The sequence below is a fragment of the Dermacentor albipictus genome, chromosome 2, assembly GCF_038994185.2.
Source record: "Dermacentor albipictus isolate Rhodes 1998 colony chromosome 2, USDA_Dalb.pri_finalv2, whole genome shotgun sequence".
Classification (NCBI taxonomy): domain Eukaryota; kingdom Metazoa; phylum Arthropoda; class Arachnida; order Ixodida; family Ixodidae; genus Dermacentor; species Dermacentor albipictus.
Genome location: NC_091822.1, coordinates 135,508,647 through 135,533,229, shown reverse-complemented (window position 1 = coordinate 135,533,229; position 24,583 = coordinate 135,508,647). Strand labels below are relative to the sequence as shown.

The following is a 24,583-nucleotide window of genomic DNA, read 5'->3' as shown; positions in this document are numbered from 1 at the left end:
GGACGCTCCGAAGTGGTCGACGGTGAACTGCCGTTTTCCCTCACCTAGGGATCTAGAAAGGAGAGAGTATTTAAGGAGTCGTTGGCGGCTCCTCAGTGTGCATTCCTCTTTCAGTCATGTTAGACTGATGAACTGTAACGTTCTGATGTAGACACTGTAAATAAATCCCATATTCCTCGTTCTCCATGAGAACAAGTCTCTCCCTTCAACAATGTCCTCAGCGTGGATAAGTTGGACGACGGCATGGGCCAGCTACCATCTATTTCACGTCCGACTCCAACCATTAGATTATGCGTTTCTCCTAAATTTAGGCCCTTGTATCTCCTTCCAATGATTCAGTTAGGAAATTAGGTCATTCTTCACTGTCTTTCTGCTTCATATTTATTTATTTACTAAGACCACTATACGCATCAAGAAGCCATTATGATGGGTGCAGTTATATACAAACAAGATAATTAAAGTAAGTAGAAGAAAATCTGTACATACCAAACAAAAAGAAATAAAACGACAGCATGTATTAGTAACAATCACGCAGGTTCTTTAATTGCAGAAAACCGCGAAGTGAAAAACAAACGTACTGCGAGAAGTGGGATGACATACAGCCCGGCATCGTAACTGCGTATCATGCAGGTGCAGCATAAGTGTGGCGATAAACGACTCGTTTTATTTGACCTGGAAATATAGCTTTGCTTCACCCAAAACAATTACCCTTTGGTTCGCGTTATTATGCTCGCTCCCCGCGTACTAACAGCGCGTCTTTCTTTCTTCCCTGCTTATCAGTTTAGCCTACCTAAAACCTGAAATGTTAAAACGTCCTCGACCAATCAAGATACACTGAACAGACATGCCAGCTCAATGATCATGCTTGTGAGCAAAAGCGATTCCGTTGTGTATAGAACAGTGCTCTCTAAGACAAGAGGACGTTCGTTCAAGAAACTCCAAGAAATTGGGTGCTTGCCTTCCGGTTAACCTTCCTTGCCTTTCGCATTTATTATTCTCCATTTCTCTCCAAGACAAGGTGCAGGCTCTCACAGAGAAAATTCCACTTCCAGGGGTCGTTTTCAAGTTGCGTCTAATGTTTACGTTCATTGGCGACGTGCAGAATCGCTGTCGTCGTTTTAGTCATGTCGAGGGGCCTCGTGCGTGGCATTGGCTGTTCCCGACGTCAAATACAAAGGAGCAAAAAAATTGAAAATTTTGAGGGAGAGAGAGAGAAACAAATTTTAATGATATGCTGGAGATGCCAGCTTGGCTGTTCGCCTGACATGCTACTCCAGGGGCCGGGTGATGATTATCGTATGTATAGTGATAAACGCTTAACAGCACATACAGTCATACACACACGTATATATGAAATACTAATTGAATGGTGCAAGAAGCGAATCCACTGGAATGTCTAATAGTTTCAAGTATTCTTTTTTTTAATTAGTCAACATCCTTTTTCACAATTGATATGAAGCAATCTTCGTATCACAACGCTAGCAAGTTTCGGTCACTGCATTGTACACAACAAAGTAGGCTTTATTAAGAAAAGAGAAGAGAAAAGATGAAATGCCAACCACACACGGGCCTGATTCGCTACCCTACAAAGGGCGGTAATAATACCAGAAATGGAGCATTAGGAACAACTAAGCAGGGCCCATATTCACAGAAAGCTCTTACGGGAGAATGTTTCCGGGAGAGAGAATTTGATCCAATCCTGATGTTTGACACATCATTAGCGACGGCTGCCAGTGAATGACAACGATCACATACAAGCTAAAAGCATTGTGAATTCAACCCTAATTTGTTCGCAAACCCGGTACTTTTCGGAGCGTACGCTCATTATTAGAACAAAGCTTTAAAAGCAGTCGTGAGAATCCGTTAGCGTCTGTGCTCATTTTAAAACTAAAACAGATATGACTGAAAAAAATGTAAAGTTTTTCATTAGTTTGAATAGTCGCGGCAGATGGTGTGCCTAATATGTCAAACAATGTGTCCGGGAAGCGCATCAAGATTTAAACCGAAAAGAGAAACTTAAGTACTAAATTCGTAAGTCCACAGACAAACAGTATACCGTTAATAGTTAAGGGTAGTATAGTACATAAATAAACCGTAAATTCAAAATCGTACCAAACAACACCCACCGCCAATCGTTTTGTCTGAAAGAAATTTAAGTGCGAATAAGCGCGGTTTAGCCGGATATGTGTGGTTCCCTGTGGTTCCCAACGTGCTTTCTTACATAACTTGGCATATTATGTCCATTACCCGTCGGGATAAAATTTATCACACTTGAGCGTCAGTTTCTTTTTTGATCGTGCTTGTTCCACGATTCATGTTTCATTTTGGTTGAGATGATTACCGCGGTGGGGGGAATCCCCTGCCTCGGGAGCCGCAACTGTCTCTCTCAAAGCTTACACCTGAATTATTCCATGGGACAGGAGGAGCCTATGAGGTCACAGCTTTATCAGGTGGTCAGCTCCACAAGTGCTGACCGAGCCCTATAGGGCTTGGCATTCATGCTCTGACGACAACCAAGGCCAGGGTTCAGAAAATTGTTCTTACGTTAAAGCTATTTATAAGAGCCTCTGCTAGCCAATCGTGAGGCCGGGTTATCATTAGAAAAGGCGGGCGGCCAATGGCAAAAAATTACTTAACGAACGAAAAGCCTTGTGAATTCGGCCCCAGATTATCCAACATTATATGGCAGGTGGTAAGGTGTGGACGACTCCGACAGTTGAGCTGGCGTGGTGCCGTATATCCGAGGGAGGCTTCATCCGCGTCAGGCGTGATAGGGCGGTTGATAACAATGACACTGATGATACCAACAAAGCAGGAAAGGAGTGGCATCGTTGATCATAAAAACGCTACCCACAGAAACCGAAGGATGCCGTTGTGATGTATCCCCTGCATGAAAATGATGTGGTTCTACAGCTTGCCACAGCGATCGAATCAAAGCAAAATGTTATGCAAACACGAGGACGCTTCCACGTCCCCGAAGACGTTTATTGTCGCTGCACGTGGTTGCTCCACTACAGTTCGAAAGCGCGCATAATTGTCATCCTACGCTGTCGCTTCGAAATGCGATCGTCGTCGAGCGCAAGAGCTGCATGCGCACACTTGTACGCGCTTGGCGAACCGGTAGGCACAGAGTCATTCGGACGCGCGTGGACTCCATAACAAAAGATCATCTCTTTCTCAAGGCTGCCTCCTGGGCATCCTGCTCAGGCGGCCAGCCCCAACCGGTTATGACGTCATGGCATCGCCGAAGAAATCGCACGCATTCGCGACACCGCTCACTTTTTTTTCTCTCTCTCTTTCCTCAAACTCATTTGAGAAAGTGCCGGCGCCACCGCAGCACACAGAACGACGTGCGCGATCCGCTATCCCAGTGTCCCTCGGTGCTTTCCGCTTTTCAACGCTTCGATGATTCGCCGCCTGACGCTGCCCGCTCACCACAGCTGAAAGGATACCACACACAATTCGCGTGAGTGCCATCTACCAGCGTTCATCTATGAACTCAGTGGTCGACTGCGAACAACAGCAGTCTTTGTCGAGCCGTACGTACTGTCGTAAGTCTCGAACGTCGGAGCCCGTAATTTCGAATGCGTACATTGACATCTGCTGATAACCACAGCAAATGCGAGATAGCTAGACGACAATCAGTCGTTTATTGGCTCACGTAAATAGGATACGGGAAACATGGGATGGCGTGCCGCAAGTGAGAATTCGGGGAGCCGGAACGGCTACATGCAAGCGCTATTGCGCCGTTAACAGCGTTCCATTTCTGTGGATCATATTATTATTTATTAATACCTCAAGGGTCCAAAATAGGACATTACATGAGGGGTGGGCATCTAAAAGGCGGGATTGATGATGTGGAAATTAGAAGGATGAGTCGGAACACTCAATGGCAGATCGAAAGCGTGCTGTATCGCGGATGAGTGCAGTTTGTCTGGGAAGGCCATTCCAGTCGTATATGTTCCTTATATCAAAAGTACACGAATTTACTTATCCCCATTGCCTGACCTTCACATAGTATGCCATAAATCTACTACCACTTCGCTCACGTGCTAACGGTTACGGACGAAGCTCCGAGCTGGGAGCTCGCTATGTTCGCAAGCAGAGTACAGCATAGTTCAGGATTACATGGGGTCAGATAAATTATTGCGGACACGCGAAGACCGAAGCCACAACTATAATAGTGGCTCGTCGCTACGAAATCAGGATGCTTTCGTCGTTTTATAGCGCTGCCGTGGCGCTAACGCGAAGGCGATTGCATCGCTTACCTGGCAGGGATCACTTGAGACCGGCCAGCTTGGGACAGGCCAACGGCTAGTTGCAATGTATCTCCTAGTGCAGCAAAAAAGAAACATTCATGTCTGCATGTTGCATGAAAAATAGCAAAAATGCTGAGAAGACACTTCTATAGCCAAGTATATTTTGAGCAAATTCTTAGTGCTAAACATATTACTCTACATTCCAGAATGCGTGATTTACCTCCTATGGAAACGAAGCGAGTTAAGCATAAAAAAAATATATATATAAAAGTATCGCTTCTTGCATGTTAAAAAGTGCTAACGCGAAATAATGCCAGGAATCTATTCAGCTCCTTGGTTCGACGGCTAGGAAAGCTTGAACTGTTTGATGCACGGAATTAGTGCAAACACTAGATTATGATTAAGAAATCTTCGTATACCTAGTAAGTGACGCTTGCTCCACGTTAACATATATGATGGATGCGTACGAAAAATGCAGATTACAATTATCTGTAAGTAAAGCGAGCGTAAACCGTGAAATTATGTACCTACCACCAACGTTTGCGATAGATGTTTGTTAAGGCAATCTCCGAAGAACGAAATGAAGGTGGCCTCTATATTAATGTGGCTGTTGTGGCCACATCGCTACTGTCACGGAACATCGCATCAGAACTTTCCTTGAAGTATACCCACTGATTTTGTCTTAGAGTGGAACGCCCAAGAGTAATGAGTGAGGCCATCAGTGGACTTACTATTTGAACAACAACACAGGAAGTAGTACGTCCCATCTGTTCAAACTGCGCTTTCACCTGCTGTCAAACAACCTTTTTGAACGTCAAATCCCAACAGTGACAGCACCGTGAGAAATACTTAGAGTACACGTTAACAAGATGGTACTGTGCTCTTTGCATATAAATTATACATCAGGACACCCAGTTTTGTTGACTTGGGCTAGCGCTGCAACGTTACCGGGAGCATATTCTTGGCAGCATATGCAACAGCTAAGAAACATTTTTGTATGGTTATTACGTTTTTACGTGTTCGCGCATTGCAACCGCCTTATTAAACAGAGCAATGTTTTCAGCATTCTAGCAAGGATTGGAATTTGTAGAACATCCGCTAAAGATCAGACATACTACAATTTTATGCTAAATATGTGATGAGGTTACGACGCTTCATAAAACAGTAATTCTACATTCCAACCTTTTACACAAAGCTCTGCGAGACGAACAGTATTGGCCAAGAACAGCTCAAACCTTCCAATTATTTACGTACTTACGCAATGAAGCTGATCATCGTGAAATTATGTTCCACATGTCTTCTTTCGCCACGCTAAAGTAGGAGTTCCTGCTATGCGCTGCGTGGAGGGAGTGAAAGAATTATCATGTAGTGAATGGGTGGTGTTGCGACTTTTATTAATGAAACCGAGAATGGTCGATAATAGTCGCAACAAGAGAGAAGCAAGCGAGCAGAACATTCAGTTATTCCCGCTGCAGTGAATACCTAGCTCTCTTCCTTACGAGTCACATAACCACGATTCAACCAGGCTAGAAAGGGCTTCTTAACCCAGCGGAATGTAAACATTTTGATGGCGCCTATCATATCTGCATGCATCCGAAGTTACAACATTGAAGCTCTCGTTTCGTAAGCGTGATTCCCTGGTTAACTAGGTATTTCTGACAATCAGGTGAAATTTTTTTATAGTTCAAGCAAGCTTGCCAAAAGGAAGTAGTAAGAGCTTTTATAAAGCGCCTTTTAAATATTCAAGGCAAGAAATCTTCGTTTGGCCTAAGCGCTAGAAGTTGCGCTGGAAAAAGTGGCTTGATGGTTTTATGATTGTTCTAAAGTTTTGGAAGTCTGCCAGGACTATCTGAAACGCCGCAGAAGTTCCTTAGTCTTTGAAATGCGAGATGGAGCTGTGCGACTTGGCAGCATTTACAAATACAGATACCATCACTTCGCTGCGACAGGTCACGAAACGAGCGAGCATCTGAAGTTCCTGCAACTTGTAAATTGCAGGGACAATCCAAGAATAAGCGACAACGCTAACGCCTGCGACTTGGGACGCTTAGCATCTTTATGTGTACGCATACTGCCGTTAAAAATCCCCGTGCCACGAAACTAGCACAGCTGGCAATAATTAGCGCATTTTCTTAACTACCACAGTACTGCGTGCAATGTTGTCACAGGCTTATCAGAATCATCTGTATAATCGCCATCACAAGGATACATGTTGCTTTTCTGGTTTCATTAGCCTCCTGTGGTATTCTCTCAAATTTGAGCTCCTGGCGAATCCCTGCCACACTGTGCAGCAGTCGTTGACGCTCTTTTTGCTGCATGGCGCACTTACAAGAGTAGTATTCACGTCCGGGTCACTAAACTGTCACAGGCTGCTAAACTGTCACTAAACTGTCACTAAACGACCACAGGCTCCCTATTTGGGAACCTTCTTAGCCAACTTGATGAAATGAGCGCTACGAATACGCGGACGAAAGAACACATGTACGACAGACAAGCGCCTTGTCTGTCGTACATGTGTTCTTTCGTCCGCGTATTCGTAGCGCTCATTTCATCAAGTATGCATAACCAACTCACCCACATCAAGCTTCTACTACTTCTTAGCCAAGAGCGTCGTTATTTGTCTCATCCAATCCGCCACTGCAATTCTCGCATTGCTTTTACAGCTCTTCGATTGGACAATAGCTTTCCTATGCCGGAAACACACATTTTTAGTCATTTTTCTTCTGCTACTGCCAACGCCGCGCGCTTCCCGTAAAACTTCGGGTTTCTGCCCAAGTGCTTGCAATAAGCCGTATGTTCCTTCAAAGACAAAAGTTTCTCATCTATTAGTAGCTGTTTCCACCAAGTTATTCGATGCCTTTACTCTTCGATACCTCTGTTGAGAGTGCGCGGCCCCCATCGAGTATCAAGAACAATGCTGTGTTGGCATATTGGTACCTCGCCTCTGCGAACGCATGTCCCAACGCCTTTGAGCATGTCCGTGTCATTATTGCTAATGATTTGAGCTGTTTCACATTTGCTTAGATGGTCTTGTCATGTCCTTATCATTTTTGTCCTGATGTTAAATGATATCAGAAAATTTGGTGGCTAGGTGGACCTCCACGAACTTACGCCATGGGCTTCTGAAGCGATGAGGTACAAGTCATCAGCAAGCTAGTGTCTGTCTCTGTCTTGTCCCGTTTATTGCGACACCTTCGTTCTTAATAAGCACCGTTGTACCATTCACATGTTCACATTGCTCATGTTTAAGGTGCAACTGGGATTTTACGAGGCATGGTTTCTCTCCCTCAAGGTCCATGCTCACTGAAAATTCCAAAGAAAAACATTTCTTCAGCACCTAAAACTGTAATGACGATGCCTATTTGAATAAAGAGGACGTTAACATGTGATCTGGTGATGTCATTCATTTTCTACAGTCCTTAGAGATGATCGTTTGTGACAGGCAATAAATTATCACCATTCCAAAAGAAAGCGAAAAGAATAGTATGGTTGTAGATTCTGGAGTCCCGCCGAAAAAGTCACTGAGCTAAAATTTTTGCTGGACCCATCTCCTCCATCTTACCTTGTAAGCACGCACGCACGCACGCACGCACGCATACATACATACATACATACATACATACATACATACATACATACATACATACATACATACATACATACACACACATACACACATACACACACACACATACATACATACACACATACATACATACATACATACATACATACATACATACATACATACATACATACATACATACATACATACATACATACATACATACATACATACATACATACATACATACATACATACATACATATGAGAGAGATAACCAGAACAGAAGAAAAGCAGGCAGGTTGACCAGACGCACGTCGGGTTTGCTACCCTGCAATAAGCAATGGGGACAGAGGGACGAAAAGAGAAAAATAATTGAGAGCGCAGTTTCGCGGGCATGTGAACGTGCGCACCGAATGTATGAGCGGTCGCAGAGACCCGTCAACTTCTACTGCAATAACGATTTCATTGCTTTCTGTGCCGTGGACGCACGCGGCCATAGTCCAAGGATTTGCGAAAAGTGGTTTATACGGCAGCCTGTTCATTGCTGTCAGGAAAGGAACACGCTCGACTTCGTACCGGGGACGAAGCTCCCGGGTAAATAAGGCAGTTTTCTTGCGAGGGTAAGGTTCCTTTAACTCAAAAACACTCCGCGCGCGTGCATATGCCATCTGGCGTCGCCGTTGTATGTGTAAGGAACCTGTTGCTCCAACGGCGCAGCGATCGGACAGTTGCTTGCTTCGAAATGGTCACGCGCATATTACATGAGGTCTGCATGCGCGGCGACATCCAGAAATGCCAAAGGCAACTCGTGTTTGCTTGTTTCTCCTTCGCATTTAGACGATGCTTAGGACGCGAGGCAAAGGCGCGTCACGAGCTTCTATGCGGTCGCAGACGTTGACGACGTGACAATAAGGAAAAACCCGGCAAGTGCACTCGGCTGTCCGCGCGCGCGTATGGCGACGCCGTCACCAGTTACACAACCCCTTAACGACGAACCTGCGATCGGCGTTTCCTCCTCCACCGGGGCGATCTTCTCTGAAACGGATCGCTCGGCTTTCGTTTGCTTCTGCTTTGTTTTTCTGACCTTTGGGGCAGCAAGGACTGAGCAAGTACAGATGGTGTACGTGCGTTATGCGGATTGCGCGAAATTTGCGGCGCCAGTGGCAGCTGGCTCTTGTATGCGTCGGTACGGTCTGGACATATATATCGCTGTCGAGGCAACGCGCTATGCTTTTCATGGGGTGATTTTGTAAATTTCTCGCCCTAGAAGAGCTTCTTCGATGCTCGGCACGTTCGCAGTACTTCATCAACCGCCCGCACTGGTTTCGCTTTCAGGTTTTTCCTTGTGCGTTATCTAAGGACACTACCGGGACGTTGAAGACATACATTTTCTGCAGTTATGTCATTGGAAGCTTCTCACAGGCACAGTGGAGCATAGCGTATTAGTGTCCACTGCTGTCCAACATCCAAGTGCGTCGTTAAGACAACCTTAGAAAGCAGAGCAGTGTCTAACGTGCTTTAACTTTAAGCCGGTTATTCCTACCTGCGGTATCATTTTACGACCGAGTGTGGAGAAATAGGAACGGCGATAACCTGCTGCACGGTACTTTCTTCCAGCGCGTAACAATCAACCAACTGTGAGCTGTTTCGAGACCATTTTCTACCCTACGGAATCGAAGGATGGGGCTGTCGCTGACGTATACCCGATGTTTGTGTGCGAGCGCAACTTTCCGCTATTCATCGGTACTAGTATACACCATTTGCACTGACTGTTTGACGGGATATTAGTGTACAGGTTCACGCGAGTCCTCGTCATCAAATCTTGAACTCCTTGAAGGCAGATATATGTAGGCAATTCTACAGCCTTGTTTCTTAAAGGGTATATTTCTTAACCTCCTGCCCCCATTTTACTGTCTATTTCCAACTGCTATCGATTGCGCAGTTGCACAATGCTCCCAGAACTCTTAGTAATTATACTACAAACTTAGAAAATATACTACGAGATACAGCCACAAGATATACCTACACTCTTGTATCGGCTTCTATTGTGCCTAATTCGAACCCCACATTCTGCAGCCTTTCCACACCCTTAAATCTCATGGGTACCTCATCAGCCCCGGCGGAGTCTGGCGTTTCACTGAGGGTGTAAGCTGCATGTGTTCTTAGCTCGCTCACGTGATTTATGACTCATGCGCATAGTAGCAAGCCACTTAAGCGCGCGGAGATCAACACGGGTCTTTCGGCTGGCAGCAAGCACAGGTACGTTTCGCAGCTGCTCGCCAGTATTCGACGACGCGATACCCATCCGTCGAGACTTGGTGGACATATATTGATCACTTCTTGAGGAGAGGAATTGTCAACATGGAAGTCGTTACGTACGCGTTTCCCGTTACCGTCGACAGACTCGTACTATGATACGAAACGACGGACACCGTTGTAACTATGGATAAATAGACCTGCTCATGGTACATACCATGTGTTGCATTCCATAGCTCCGTTCTCTAAAACTAAGAACATGGACAAAAATCAGGAATGCGCTGTGCATGAGTTTTTTTTTACCTCGCGTAGCTGTTTTGGGATGCTAATAATCAGGCGGAGTAGGCAATCGATTACCTCCTCTCATGGCCGATTGTAATCAGTTGGCATCTGCGTTTGCATGCGTCTGAATGCTCGAGCGTGGCGAGCGCGTATATGAAGAACTTGTTGCCGGCATAGTTGGAGCTCTGAGACATAATTGCCGCTAAAAGGCAACTCTTTCTTTCGTGTCGAGGGCTTGCGTGCGTCCTTTGTGGCGGCAATTATGACGCACACTGCTTGTTTCTCCGTTATGAGCGCGCGCGTGCTTATACGTTTTCGCGAATCTCTATATCTCCCTCCTTTTGCGTGTGTAGATGCGAGTGGGCTTGTGGCTGCGTGCGTTACGCGTCGAACTTACGACCGCGGAAAAATTGATATGACCCTTTGGAAGCGATCCTGTAGGCGCTGCCATGTTTGATCACGTGGTGACGCTTCCATTGGTTGGCACAGCTGCCTCCGTTGCCTCCGACGCCAGCGTGGATGTATATTAGCGCCGACGGTGACTGGGTGCACGACACGAAGCTTTGGCCACAGTTTCAGAGAAGACGTAAAAGCGCTTTCGGAGTTTATTAAGCCATGCCCAAACCACGCGAGCAGCGCATATGGTGCTTGTTCTAAATAAGGGGCTAAACATCTGTTACAAGCTATCCAAATTTTCCACTTATGAATTGAATCAGTATCAGTGTGTCTTTCTCTTCGTCCTTTGTTTGGCAAATAATTTGAAGCAGTGGCTTGTCACGTTTCTGACTCAGCAAAGTTCCTCGGTTTGGTTACTATCTGATTATTTTGTGCCTAATCGCTTGCGGGTATGCTCAGTTCCGATAGATTAGTTCTTGCTGCGCACAAGGCTTGAAACTTGGCCGTTTTGTACATTGCAATACCTTTTAGTCCCCCCCCCCTCCTCCAAAGATGTCTTACCCCTAGTAATTCGCTTGCTCTTGTAGACCACCGCGACACATTCAGGTTCAACCATTCGTGTGCTGTCGGTGTTATTCGTCATTAATTGTGCGTATGAAGTAAGCACATATTCAAGTGTGCGCCCATTCACTTATTCTTGATACGTTGGCTACAGAGTGGGCGTGAGTAGGCTTGCGTGCCAGCAAGGGTAGGTGTGTGTAGATAACGTGCGTGAAACTTACTATGACAGGAGACGGAGCTACTTCCTTTGTCATTGTTTGACGAGCGGTGATCACTCTTGCCGACGTTCTGGGGTCGAGGTCCTATCTTTGGAGGTTAGCGATACAACGCTGGCGGATGAGTAGTCTTTTATTCTCCGAGAAAGCCGTGCATCACGAAGGGTCGGCAACACAGGCTGTCCTTATGTAGCAGCGGTCCGTGAGCTTGGCCACACATATGCATTTCTTAATATGCCAGTCACTATCTTTTCAGCCAACCACTGCACACGTCTTCAATCTACCACTCCACTGTTTGCAGCGAGATTGGAGCACAGTGCATTAGCAAAAACTCAGTTGTATTTCCGACAGCTGATCCAACAGAAGCAAGGTATTAAGCGGACAAGCGGTAATAGTTTCGTATTCGTGCACTGTCGCTGAGGCCACGAGCAAAGCTAAAATGGCTGCCAGCAAAGCTAAATTTATCAAAGCATCAGGGTATATGAAAGCTTCATCTGATGCGCAATTTATTTTTTAAATATATATACATGCTCTTGAATTTCCTGCGTAAGTATTGGCGGATGACGTTGTACGTGTCGCTATATACTCAGTCGATGTTTCAGATGTCTCATGAGGGCCTGTTTTAGAGCGCGGCTCCTAGGCGCCCGTTCCTGCATTGAACGTCGGCGTCCCTCGGCGTAACCGAGCAAACCAGCACAGCGAAGGGTGAAAGAGCGAACACAGAGTGCAGCGGGGAATGAAAGACAGGGATAGCGAACAGTGTGCGAGGAGGAAAGCGGAGAAGGATGGTATGGCGAAAGCGTGATAAGAGCGTAGAGCCGCACAAGACGTGTTCTGCGGCGACGATCGCTGCAAGATGGCGCCAGAGTGGCGTGTCTGTTCACCGTTGACGCCATCGATAAGGCATGCGGCGAGCGCTTTCACCGATACCATATAAGCAAAAAAAAAATGGCCAGGCTTAGCTTGGTTAAGCCAAGAATGCGATGCATATTGCGCGGCCGCGCAATATGCGGCTGCGCGCGACCGCGCCAGTTGGGGCACAGCCTTTCCTCCGTGACGTCACGCGCCGGCGCAGCGCCCCTAGCGGGAGGAGCGGGAGTTAGGTGGTGGCTGCGGCCGCGCGCGACAGCACGAGTTGGGGCCCAGCTTTTCCTCCGGTTGTCGTGACGTCACGTCACGTGGTTGCGCTAAAGGTCAATGGTGGCTGCCCGGCCGCGCCCAAGGGCTGAACTGAGTGATTGCAATATGCAACGCATAAAAAGTGCTGTATGACCGGAGGTCTGCCTGCGGCGACTGCTGTGATTCGCGCCCACGCGTCACCCGCGTGCTGCTTCTCGCGATCTCACGATTAGCGAGATAGTCGCGCCACACGTCGTTCCGTTTGCAACGTGCAGCGCGAGACAGAGTGTCCGCGCCAGCCAATATATCGCGAAATGAAAACACATATGGAGCTGCGCTCAAATTTCGCATTCGACAGTGTCGTAATCCTCGGTGAACTGTTTCTCTCGCATTTTCTCATTTATTAGTTAAGCTAGTTGGAGTCTTAATTAGCGCAAACGATTCTCTAATAAAACCCACGGATGATGATTTATCAATTTTTATTATTGTTTATTTTTTTACTGGTAATCAAATGAAATGGGGCGCCAAAATGACTGCCACGTGAGCTAATAGTCGTGCTCCTTATGCTTGCAGTTCATAAACAAAGAAAAAAAAACACAGTTACAAAGACGAAACATCGATTTGGGACGCATTGTAAAGGATTTTGAATAACCCTTGAAAGTGAGTCCACACAGTGCACGATGTTTGGCAGCATCTAATGCAGAGACACGCCCTTTCATCATTGAAGAAACACACACTTTCGTCATTGGGCAGTGTAGTTTATAGAAAGCATGTTAACGTATAGAAAATGTGTTGGACTGCACTGCTCGCTATAACTTTAAGCTATTCCAAACTGCGTCTATTCCATTTCTGCCACTAGCCCTCCACGGTTCCACCCCCGCTTCGCCTGCCTGTCACGTGACGTCACGAAAGCCACGAAAACTCCCCATCTGATATGACGTCTACACAATGATTATGTTTGATTATGCCAAACAACAAAACAATAATTATTTTTATTCTACACCATTTTCACCGTCAGTGGCCAAAATCTTTCATGCCGCACCAACTTGGCCTGTTTGTCACGCGCTGTCCCAGAAATGCTAAAAGTATTCACATCAAAGTGGCGCGTACGTCCTAAAGCACCATTATTATGCCGAACAAAACAGTTTTTTTTTTTTCAGCATAGCCCTAAACTGACTGCCCCGTTCCGAAAGGAATAAAACAGTCTACCAGTCGATCACTCCGGCACTGGCTATTCGGAGCTGATGGGGAGAACGGATTTCTATGCGTGTAATAAACATTTCTTTTCCTTTTTTTTTTGCATGGCAGCGTAACGTCGCTGAGCCCTTTCGGCAAGTATACGACGACGCTTTACCAACTCTGCTTCACTCAGGATTCTATTTCGCTGAATTTTTACCTTCCATTGCACGCAGCCTCGATTTACGACCAGCCACCGCAAGCTAAGTAAGGGGAAGCGGATCAATCAAAGACGCTGGCACCACCATCCTCACCCGGTTACCTACTTTATCTTTCAGCTTGGCTTCACCGAAACCGACACTTCTGCGCACGCCTCGCCTCTTGTGAGCTAATTCGATAAAATAAACTAGTCGAGGTAGACGCTATTTGCTTATAAAGCAAATAAAGATGGCCTGTAAACGAATAAAACATGTGATTGGGCTGTTCAAACGACGCTCCGAGTCACCGCACGAATCTCCGCCCACGCAGTAATTAGGGAAATCTGGCGTCAGGAGTTTGGAATAAAGTCAGAATGAAATAGTTCTATGCTATAGCGCCCCTGAACTCGTCGTCATCACAAAGTCTAACTTTCTACAGAGCATAATTGACTTGAAACACGTGCATCATCACACAGGCTCTTAGTTGGAGTGATGTCCTCTCTTTTCAGTTTTGTGTCACTGCCCCACTTGTTTTATTCAGCTTAGAGTTAATTTTTTTCCCGTAGTAATTAGCCCTTTTCCGCCAGCTACAGGCAAATAGAATTTGAAAGAATGGTTCGCAAGTCTAAGCTATCTCTGTGTCGCTCTTTATATTCTTTTCAACGCGCTCGCTTCCTGTGGCTTCTTTCCAAGCTGCGTATGCGTTCATCTGTTGTTTCTTCCACGTGTCTTCACCCTTATTCAGTGGTGAAATGCCTAGGGCCATCAGTCGTTCGTTTCTTCTGTGATGTGGGCTCCCCGGTTCTGGCCTTCGGCTTGGGTCGTTATGAGGCGCCTCGTCGGTGCTTATAGCAGACGGAAAGTGCCAGAGACGTCCTGAATGACCTTATAGTTTTATCTACTGAGTCATCTGTGAGAGACAGGTCATCAGTGGCTGTGCTATAAAGCAGATACACTGCAGCGAACTTTGCCAACAACTTGCACCGGTGCAAATTCTCAACTTTTCTTTTGACAGCATACAAAAGAAAAAAAAATATACGAGAAGGCGCATGCTCAATATGCAAGTGATAGAGTCAAACTTATGCGCGTTTTTTATGTGATTCGAGGTATGTTCCCGGATTACGTGTTTCGCATAAGGCGGGCTGACGAGCCCACCGTCCCCACGCTGCTGCAGCAAGTATAGCGTTACGAATTATCATTCCTACCCACGCGGCTGTAAATTCGTGGCGATAGTCACAGCTGTGAAAACCCACATGCTTTTCTTCTCAATCAGACCTAATGGCATATACTTGCCTTCTCTACGGGGAGAGTTTGATCATGAGGAAGTACCATTAAGCATCATATACACAGGGTTCAACATTATCGCTTTCAGCCTCCAAGTGTACAGCCTCCTTGGTTTCAGTAGTTTCAGGAATCTGGTTTTAACCGAAAAGGTTCAGTGAAAGCAAATTTAGTAGAACTTCGATTCCCAGCCCCAGCAGGAGACCTTCGACGAGTGCGGAATGCAAAAGCGCTCGCGCACTTATACGGTGTACGTAAAAGAAACACAGGGGGTCAAAATAAGTCCGCGTACTCCATCATCACGTTCTTGATGTAGTCAGTTATATACGCCGAGTTGAATTACCCGACAATATGACTGCAATATGTTTTCCTTGTTTTAGAATTTATTCTATATTCTATCGCTATTTTTGCCTTCGAAAACTGGCGCATTTAATCGCGTACGTAGTCTTGGTTAAGTTCCATCTAATTTTACTCTTTGGAAACCTCAATTTGTGGTTCTTGTTTTTAAGTTCTACAAAAGCAACAATCAGTGACGGAAACATTCTCGTCAAGTGCATCACCGAATGCGGCATTAAGTATCTTAACGCACCTACCGACAACGAACGAACCGAGCAAAAAGCGATGTTCAGCGTCCTGCGTCCTATGCAACGTTCGTTGCAACGTTGGTTTCTCTTGGCGCCGTGAGATTGAAATAGGTGATTTTTTTTAGACAGTAGCATAACCTAATAGCCAATCGACTATAGCGCTCCAGCCAAGTTCTAAACCATATTTTTAATTTGCAGTTAGCGGAAAAGCAGGCGGGGAATACAATGGCTGCACTTGGCGCTTGCGAAAAAAAAAGGAATATAGCGTACAACTCTATCTCACAACTTAGAGAGAGTGATTTATTTTAAGTAAAAAGCTGAGAGGTTGGCCTGAATTTGACTAGTTACTCGATGAAAGCCCGAAGCCCGTTCTACTGTCGTTCAAAAAGACCTTGTCACTTCTTGAATTTCCCGTAAGAGCTCGTATAACAAAGTCTGGCCAGAATGCAAGCCGTGCTATCGCCATAAATTCTAGCGCAAACGAGTAAAAAAAAGAAGCAAATCCAAAACCTTTCAATAAGTTAGCTTACGCAAGCACCAAGGTGTCAATGGCAGTCACGCTGCTGACTGAATAAACTCAAAAGCAGGCCTCCAGCCTTCCGTCACAAACGCGCGGAAATGAGTGACGCCTGCTGTCGAGACGGCGACGGACCGCGATGTAAATAAGTACGCCTCGAACAAACTTTCAATCTTCGAGTTCGCACATCTCGTTACTTTGCCCATCCATTTCTACAGAGTCGAGGTCTAAGCGCGAAGCGTGGATTGCGCTTGGATCGCATGGATTGCGCAAGGGCCGCCTTCGTAGTTGAAGCGGAACTAATTTCCATGCGGAATACGCCCCCTTCGCCTACCGACGGACAGATTAGGATAGATCGCACAACGATGAGCTTTGAAACGAGCCGCCGCCGTGGACAAGACCTTGGCCTTTCTCGGAAAATGCTAGCAGGCAGTGCCGGCCGCGACTCGCAAGAGGCCGCTTGAGAGGATGTGCTGTGCGCGAATCGCATAGATGCAATTAAGAGAAGAAAGAGAAATTGAAGGTAGAACGTTACACAGTTGGGTGCAGTTCTGAGAAGCAGTGCTGCGTTGTTGCAAGGGAATAGGAGAAAAAAAGCGAGAGAAAGACGGGGAGGTTAGCCAGCGTAAGTACTGGCCGGCGCTACCTTGCGCTGGGGAAAGAGTTAAGAAAATAGAAGGGGGTGGAAGGAATAAAAACAAAAAATAAATGCTGCGAAGGGGCCTTGAATGGCACCGACTACGCTAATGTGACCGCCAAAGCAGTAAGACGAGCTGCGTTTCAAATTCCTACTGGCTTACGCCACGTGTATTCATATACGTTCGGTGCTCGGATCTTAAAAAAACTGAATGGAATAAGCGACGCCTTAGAAAACGCAAGAATTTTAGAGCACGTCAGGTTTCAAGAACGTTGGCATTTGTAACAGGGGACAGCCATGGTGCAGCTTGTGAGCCACATCATGGGCGCTATAACGTAAAACTATTCCAAACTTTTCTATTCTAATTCTGCTATCAGCCCTCCACGATTGGTCAAAAACTCTTTTCGACCACCCCCACTTCGCCTGTCTGTCACGCGACGTCACGAAAACCGCGACACTTCCCCATCTGATATGATGTGCACACACTGTTTATGCATGATTTGACAGAAAAAAGAAAAACAGTTATTTCTGATTCGACGCCTTATCGCCATTAGCCCCCGGCTATTGGTAAAAAGTTTTCGGGCTGCACCCACTTCACCTGCCCGTCACGCGACGTCACAAAACCGCACAAGCTCACCGCGTCAAAGTGACGCGCACGCGATAAAGATGCATTAATATGCCGAACAAAACTGAATTTTCTTCGGAGTAGCCGCAGGCTGCCCCGTTCCGAAAGGAATAAAAGATGGCTGCCGCCGATCGCTGAAACGCTGGCTACTCGCACCTGCCGGAGAGCATGGGTGTATTTGTGTATAACAAAACTTCTTGCGTGGCCGTGTAACGTTTTAGAACACTTTCGGCACGTTTGCCACCTGATCCTGCCAACTCTTCTTTGCTGAGGGTCAGTTTTAGCGTCATTCTTAAGCTTCCGTTGCATGCCGTCGTGATTTTCGACCAGCCACCACAAGCTAAGTAAGGAAAAGCCGACCAATCGCAGACGCCGACACCACCCTCTTCATCCGGTTATCGATTTTCAGTGCCCTGGCTCTGCCCCAGCGGATCCCTTTCCACTTGAGCGTTCTCCTCGCCTCTTGTCAGCCAATTAGATACGAGAAGCCGCTCAGTGTAGGCAATGTTATTCGTTTTTCAAGCAAACAAAAGTGACTTCCTATGAACGAGGATAGTGTTTGATTGGTCTGTACAGAAAACCCTGTGGGTGACCGCCCGGTGCTTGCGTCGGTGGTTACGCAAATGCGTCGGTGGTTACGCTTGCGTCATTGGTTACCGCCTTCTACTTGCGAAGCCACATTCAGAACAACAGTCAGAATAATACTCCGAGAAATATTAATACTCTGAGGCACTGCGTCAACGTGAACGCCACGTGTAGAATAAGTGGTGTCTTCGTGCTCCGCGGTTAGCAGAAAAAAAAAATATTAGAGGACACCACTGTTTCCGCAAGTATGAGGCATTCGGATTAGATAAGGCTTCTTAATTTTGGCCAAAGCACACTCGTCAACGATAACGTTAAATGACGTCACAACTATGTGCAACAGCACTAATTCATCAACGTTGCGAAAATATATTTCATCATAGGCTTCTCAAATCGTTATGCGTTCCGAAGAAGGATGTCTTCGAAGAAGCATAAGTAGGGATCTGAAAGTTAACAGCTCAAGCAAGACAAGCACTCTGCGGCACGTTTGTTGGCATGAAGTAAAAATAAAGAAAGAAAAGAATTGTTAACCTTGAACACAATATGAGCTTTACGCACTTTGCGTACCGAATGCAAAGTGCACGAGCGATAAATACGATGACCTTCTTGGAGAAACCCAGAACAATGTGTACGGGAAGCAAGCGCAGCGTTCGCAACACATAAGCAAAACGTACGCGGTGAAGCCCATTTGCTCTCTGGTGTGTCGGTCGGGGCCATTTTCCGATAGCACTGGAGCGAAGGGCGTTAGCGCAGCGGGTGCCTGCGACGCTGGATCATGTTTACCTCCCGCGAAATGCCCTCTTTCGTAATGACTGCTTCACGTATTGCCGTCGTCACTGACGCTGAAAAATGCCAAACTTAACGGACGTCAGCACGCTGTCGTCATCAGCAGTGTGGACCCCGGTAAATTGCAGCGTCTAGACCTTTCTTACATGAGGTGTCTAGCTAAAATCGCAGTACTGTCCGAGGTCATTAACTGCTCAGACCAATAAACACGCTAAATGTTGTTAGAAGCTTTAAGTTTGTGAACACTGTTCATTACTCCCCGAGAACTCCGTCTGGCTTCAGGGAGAATAAAGAGTCATTTAAGATTTCTTTTCGCAGTTAATATACTTTTCCCGATTAGATTGGTTTTAATGCTCGCCCTCACATTGCTGTTCGGCCGTCACCAAAGTTCACGAGCGACCACAATATTTACCACTTCACGACGTGAAGTTACAAGGGCTCTCTTTGTGCTTTAGCAGATGTGAAGCAGTCAAAATAGTTTTTGCGACGAGACAATGTTCATGGCTTCGGCAATGACTGGAGGTCGACAAATCTTCGGGTGTCGTGCCAAATGTTCGAATTTGGCAAATACATTGTTTACATTTTTTGGGAGGACGATACAGCTACATTGGCTTCTGATTGCTGATGGTGCCTCTTATGGTATTATTGCTGGAGTACACATCATTCTATGTTCTTAAACCATATAATTTCGCCGAAAACAGTGACAACTTGTGCATATCGAGGTCGTAAAGTGGAATTATTCGCCTTGAATAAGCAGAACCAGTTGTAGTTGAGTCTGTGACATTAACAAGCTCGCAGAGTCTCCATAGAAAAACGTATCGGAGGAAACAAAAACAACGGATTTCCACGCGGTGCGCCTAGCAAGAGGTATCGCTTCCCTACAGTCACTTTGTCGATCACAATTATTTGATGTTGACACGAGCAAGTGCTGGCTGTGCGGCTCGCCTGTCATAGAGAATTCAAAATCTTCGAGAAGTCAGTTTCAGACCTCTTCATCAACACGCGGCTATAGTCCGCCTGCGTGAAGTGGAAGTTTCCTGTAGCATACCTTTGACGTTCATCTTTCTCGAGTGCAATAGAGAAAACCAAGAGGTCGGAATTATCCCGCAACCTCCTAGCATAAGGTTTCTCAGTGCCTGAGTTGCCTTTTAGACCTTAAGCCCCATATTTCAAACTATTTTGGAATGAAATTGTGATGATATATATTAAATTGATTTAGATACGTTCTCAACTGTCCAAGTACTATGCCCACATTTCTCGTATTCACAAACGCGTCTTACCTCACAGGCCGTGGTGGCTTAGTAGCATTAGTGTTGTACTGCAAAACCCGACGGCACGAAGTCGAATCCCGGCCGTGGCAGCCGCATTTCAATGATGGTGAAATGCAAGAACAGCTGTGTACCGTGCGTTGGGTGCGCGTTAAAGAACCTCAGGTGTCGAAAATTAATGGGAAGTCCCTATAGGATGGCGTGCATCTTAATCATATCTTAGTTTTGGTATGTAAACCCTGAGAATTAAAAAAAAGTAAACTTTTCCTGGAAAATGTTTCTCTACTTCTCGGAATGCAACACAGCGCTGACCCGCCGTGGTTGCTCAGTGGCTATGGTGTCAGGCTGCTGAGCACGAGTTCGCGGGATCGAATCCCGGCCACGGCGGCTGCATTTCGATGGGGGCGAAATGCGACAACACCCGTGTACTTGGATTTAGGTGCACGTTAAAGAACCCCAGGTAGTCGAAATTTCCGGAGTCCTCCACTACGGCGTGCCTCATAATCAGAAAGTGGTTTTGGCACGTAAAACCCCATAATTTAATTTTTTTTAACACAGCGCTGCTCATGGAGAGAGTCTCAGAGTGCACGATTGCGAAACGTTAGCTAAGGAATCGCTGAGAAACATTATTTAAGCGCATTATGCCACGTATCATCTGATGTTGTGCCTAAACGTACGCTTCGTGGAGTATTCGACAATGAACGTGTTATTCTGGGGGAACGAAGGTGTCTTCATCGTTGGTTAACAGGTTTCGTTGCAGTTAAAAGGAATTTCGCGTTGTTACGAACTGTTCGTGAGGTCTGTGTATCGTGTGTTGTTGGTGTTGGTCACGATGTTCATTGTCTTTGTTCGCTGTTGCTACAAAAAATTTGCTGATGCACAGTACCGACACTTCTACATGGCATTTTATGTCTGCGGGTTTCAATACATTAGCCGATGTGTTGTAGGAACCTCGTTCGGAAAATCGCACTTTTTTAGTAGCATTTAAGGCCTCTTTTTTCCGTTCTTCTGCCATGTCCTTGTTTAGTAGCTAATCTCTGATTACCATTATATTTATTTGACCAAGCATTTCGTTAAAATATTATAAACGTTTCTTTAAAAAATGCCATTCAACTGCCCTATGTCATGAGTATTGCATTAACGCCTTTCTAGCACTGCGAGTTCTCGCCCTTGGCTTTTCAGCAAATCCCCGAGATACAGGCACCAACCAAGAAAGAAACTAATCTTCGAGGTGCTCGCGCAGGGCAAACACATTTTTAGTATCGCGCAACAGTCTTACGTAGAAGCGCCGATGGTTACACGGCTTAATTCTTCTGTGTAAATGCAACTGACAGACCGAATAATTTTAACAATTGTGAAACATCCCACGCCGAATGCGCAGTGCTGAGAAACCTTGAAGGCGTGCTGATAGCTCAACCGGAAAGTATGGAGGCCGTCAGGTCTATTAGCGGAAATCTCGCGCTCCCATGTAACAGAAACCATATTACCGCGTAATAACCCATGCGTCAGGGATCTAGAATTGTATCACTTGAGTCTCTCAGGGCAGGTACACCAAACCACGGCCGCCCTTGCCTCGGCCCACGCTCGCCTACAGTATAGGAACAATCACGCTCTTTCATAAGGAAATGTCAAGTGATTCCAAGAAACCCGCATAGCCCTTATGCCACTTTGGGGCATCCTAAACCACAGCTCCAGTGCACCTTTCACTGGGGTAAATGTAGGTCAAGCTATAACACACCCACCAATTCAACAAACGCAAGGTGGCTTTCATCGATTTGCAAGAAAAATATCTGCCACACCTGACGATGCAATATCAGGAAGATTAAAAAACGCGTCAACAGAAAACTGATCACAGAAAATTTTAACAGTAATCTTGTATACGAAATTTACACTCCTGTAAGAGCGTTAACGCTCTGACCACGGGCAAAATATAGAACCTCTTTCTGTTTACTGACACTCTGAAATGCCCTGAACATTCAGAATTTAAACACCAAACACTCATTAGCAGAATGAAATATTATAATGATAATTTGTTGTAAATTAAGTGAGAGGCTCGGAGAAGCCAAGATGCCAATTTTGTGACATCAGCAGCTGCCACCTGAAGATCCAACAATCTCAGACGGGCAATAATGACCACGTTTTGCAGTGACCTTGTCCATTGTGTAAACATCTCTACGCACCACAGAAGAAGTGGGTCTGCATCTCGGCTGATTTTGCTGATAGTCTAGCATCGCACTTTCTGTCGCAGTCAATAATCAGCTGATGTGAAGACGCCTTGTTCCACGTCGCAGACAGCTTGCGGGAGCGATTCCCTTTTGGAGTTACGTCACGCCACTCACATGTCACATCAGCTATCAAGCAAAGTACCTCAGGTGGCTCACTCGACTGTTTCCGAAAAGTAGCACGGCTATCATCTCCCCATCTTCATGAGCACTTGGGCTGGCTAAGCCTCCCGATGAGCCCTGCAGTGCTGGAAAGTCTTCAGAAAACGACCCCATCGTGGCTGTCCGACACTCCTCAGCTGTCGCGAGAAACTACTAGGATATCGAAGTGTAGCCCGCTGCATTCGAAGGAATATTTACTGCTATAGGTTCTTCAACAGAAACCCCATCGATTTCCTCTGGTCGCGCTGCCACAACCACCCTGATCTTTCGGTAGCCCCGACCGCCACTGAATTTAAGCAAGACCTAAGGCCGTCTACAGGAACCTGCTTATCCACACAGCCTCGTCTGGAGGCCGTAGGGCCATCTACTGAGTGGCTAGACGACTTTATGAGATCAGCTTCTACGCCGCACTAGGTGCAGACACGAAAAACTTCTGAGTATTCTGAATCTGGTAACTAACTGGGCCGAAACGGGGGTGGCAAGCAATTTACAACCACCCTTTGGACCACCGGCAAGCTAATTTAATGACCTCGTGATGCCGTAAATAAAATTGCTTCTCTCTCTCTCACTCACTATTCTGCGGTGTATACGTAACTCTTCGATAAAGATGAAGTCTGCATACTGCATTGATATATTCATGAGATATACGCTCCCGTTCCAAAGTGAGAGCGGTTCTTCAAGCGAGGATCCTGAATGGACAAGAGCTCATTTCTTAATAGGCCAAGGGTTTCAGTGACAACAGTGTCTCCGACGAACGCTGAAACAGGGAAAAGCATAATGTAAGCAGTCAGCAGTCCAAGTTGGGTTACATGAACTGACCCACCATTTGAAGCGAATGAATTCACATGAAACAAACTGTTTAGCTGGACTAGTGGTTGAAATGGCTGAGCAAAATTTCGCACCTACCAGGTGGTGGAGGCTCACGAGAACTTGGGACTATACGACATCCTCGATAGCATTAATAATATAGTTGGCAGTAGTTTCTCCAGGTGCAATGAACTAGAAGTATTACTGCTGCAATGGTGCAGCTGACTGGGGATGACAACGCGAAGACCTTGGGCTGCCCAGCCTGGCTTTACGAAGCTTCTGTAGTCAAATAGATGCAGAGTTGGCGTCGCAAAATTCACGGATGAATATGATACTCTCTAATACGAAATTCGAGTGCAGCTCTATACGTGTTTTCATTTCGCGATATATTGTCTTGTGCGGACAATGTGTCTAGTGCACTACGTTGCAAACGGAGCGAAGTGTGGCGCCACTGCCTCGCTAATCTAGAGATCGCGAGAGGCAGCACGTGGGTGACGCGTGGGCGCGATTAACAGCAGCCACTCCAAACAGACATCCGCGCATGCAGAGCTTTGTTTCCATACATACGATGCGCGCTACTCTGGTGCCATCTCGTAGCCATCGTCGCCGCAGAGCCCGTCTTGCATGGCAGTACGCTTTTCTTCTCACGCTTTCACCATACCTTCCTCCACCGCTTACTTCCTCACGGTCTCTTCGCTATCGCAGTCTTTCATCCCCTGCTGTGCTCCACGTTCACTATTTCATCCTTGGGCGTGCCCATCTGCTGGGTTACGAGGGACGCCGACTCTCGCCACAGGAACAGGTGTCTAAGAGCTGTGCTCTATAGTACACACAAGCACACAGGTGGCAGTTACTTTGGGACCTTATCCCCTGGCCTATGCACCCCCCTCCCCCTTAGCAGAGGTAGTATAAACACAAACCAACAGGCCATCTTTAAAAATTATACCTTAGATTGCTGAAGAACCAACTTCACGATGGCCAATATATCTGCAAGAAATTTTGATAGAAGAATTGGGTATAATTAAGCAGAGGGAGATCGAAACGTCAGCTTCCAAAAGAACTTCATTACCACACGTAAACGAA

General features: G+C 46.2%; 1 protein-coding gene across 2 annotated transcripts in view; it reads left to right on the top strand.

The window, feature by feature from the left end:
- Positions 1–3,319: 3,319 nt before the first annotated feature.
- LOC135918205 (clotting factor G beta subunit-like) overlaps positions 3,320–24,583 on the top strand; it is a 41,075-nt gene continuing 19,811 nt past the window's right edge. For both annotated transcript variants that reach the window (XM_065451899.1, XM_065451890.1), the window contains exon 1: positions 3,320–3,466. The gene's annotated coding sequence lies outside the window, so the exon portion shown is untranslated. The remainder of the gene's footprint in view (positions 3,467–24,583) is intronic.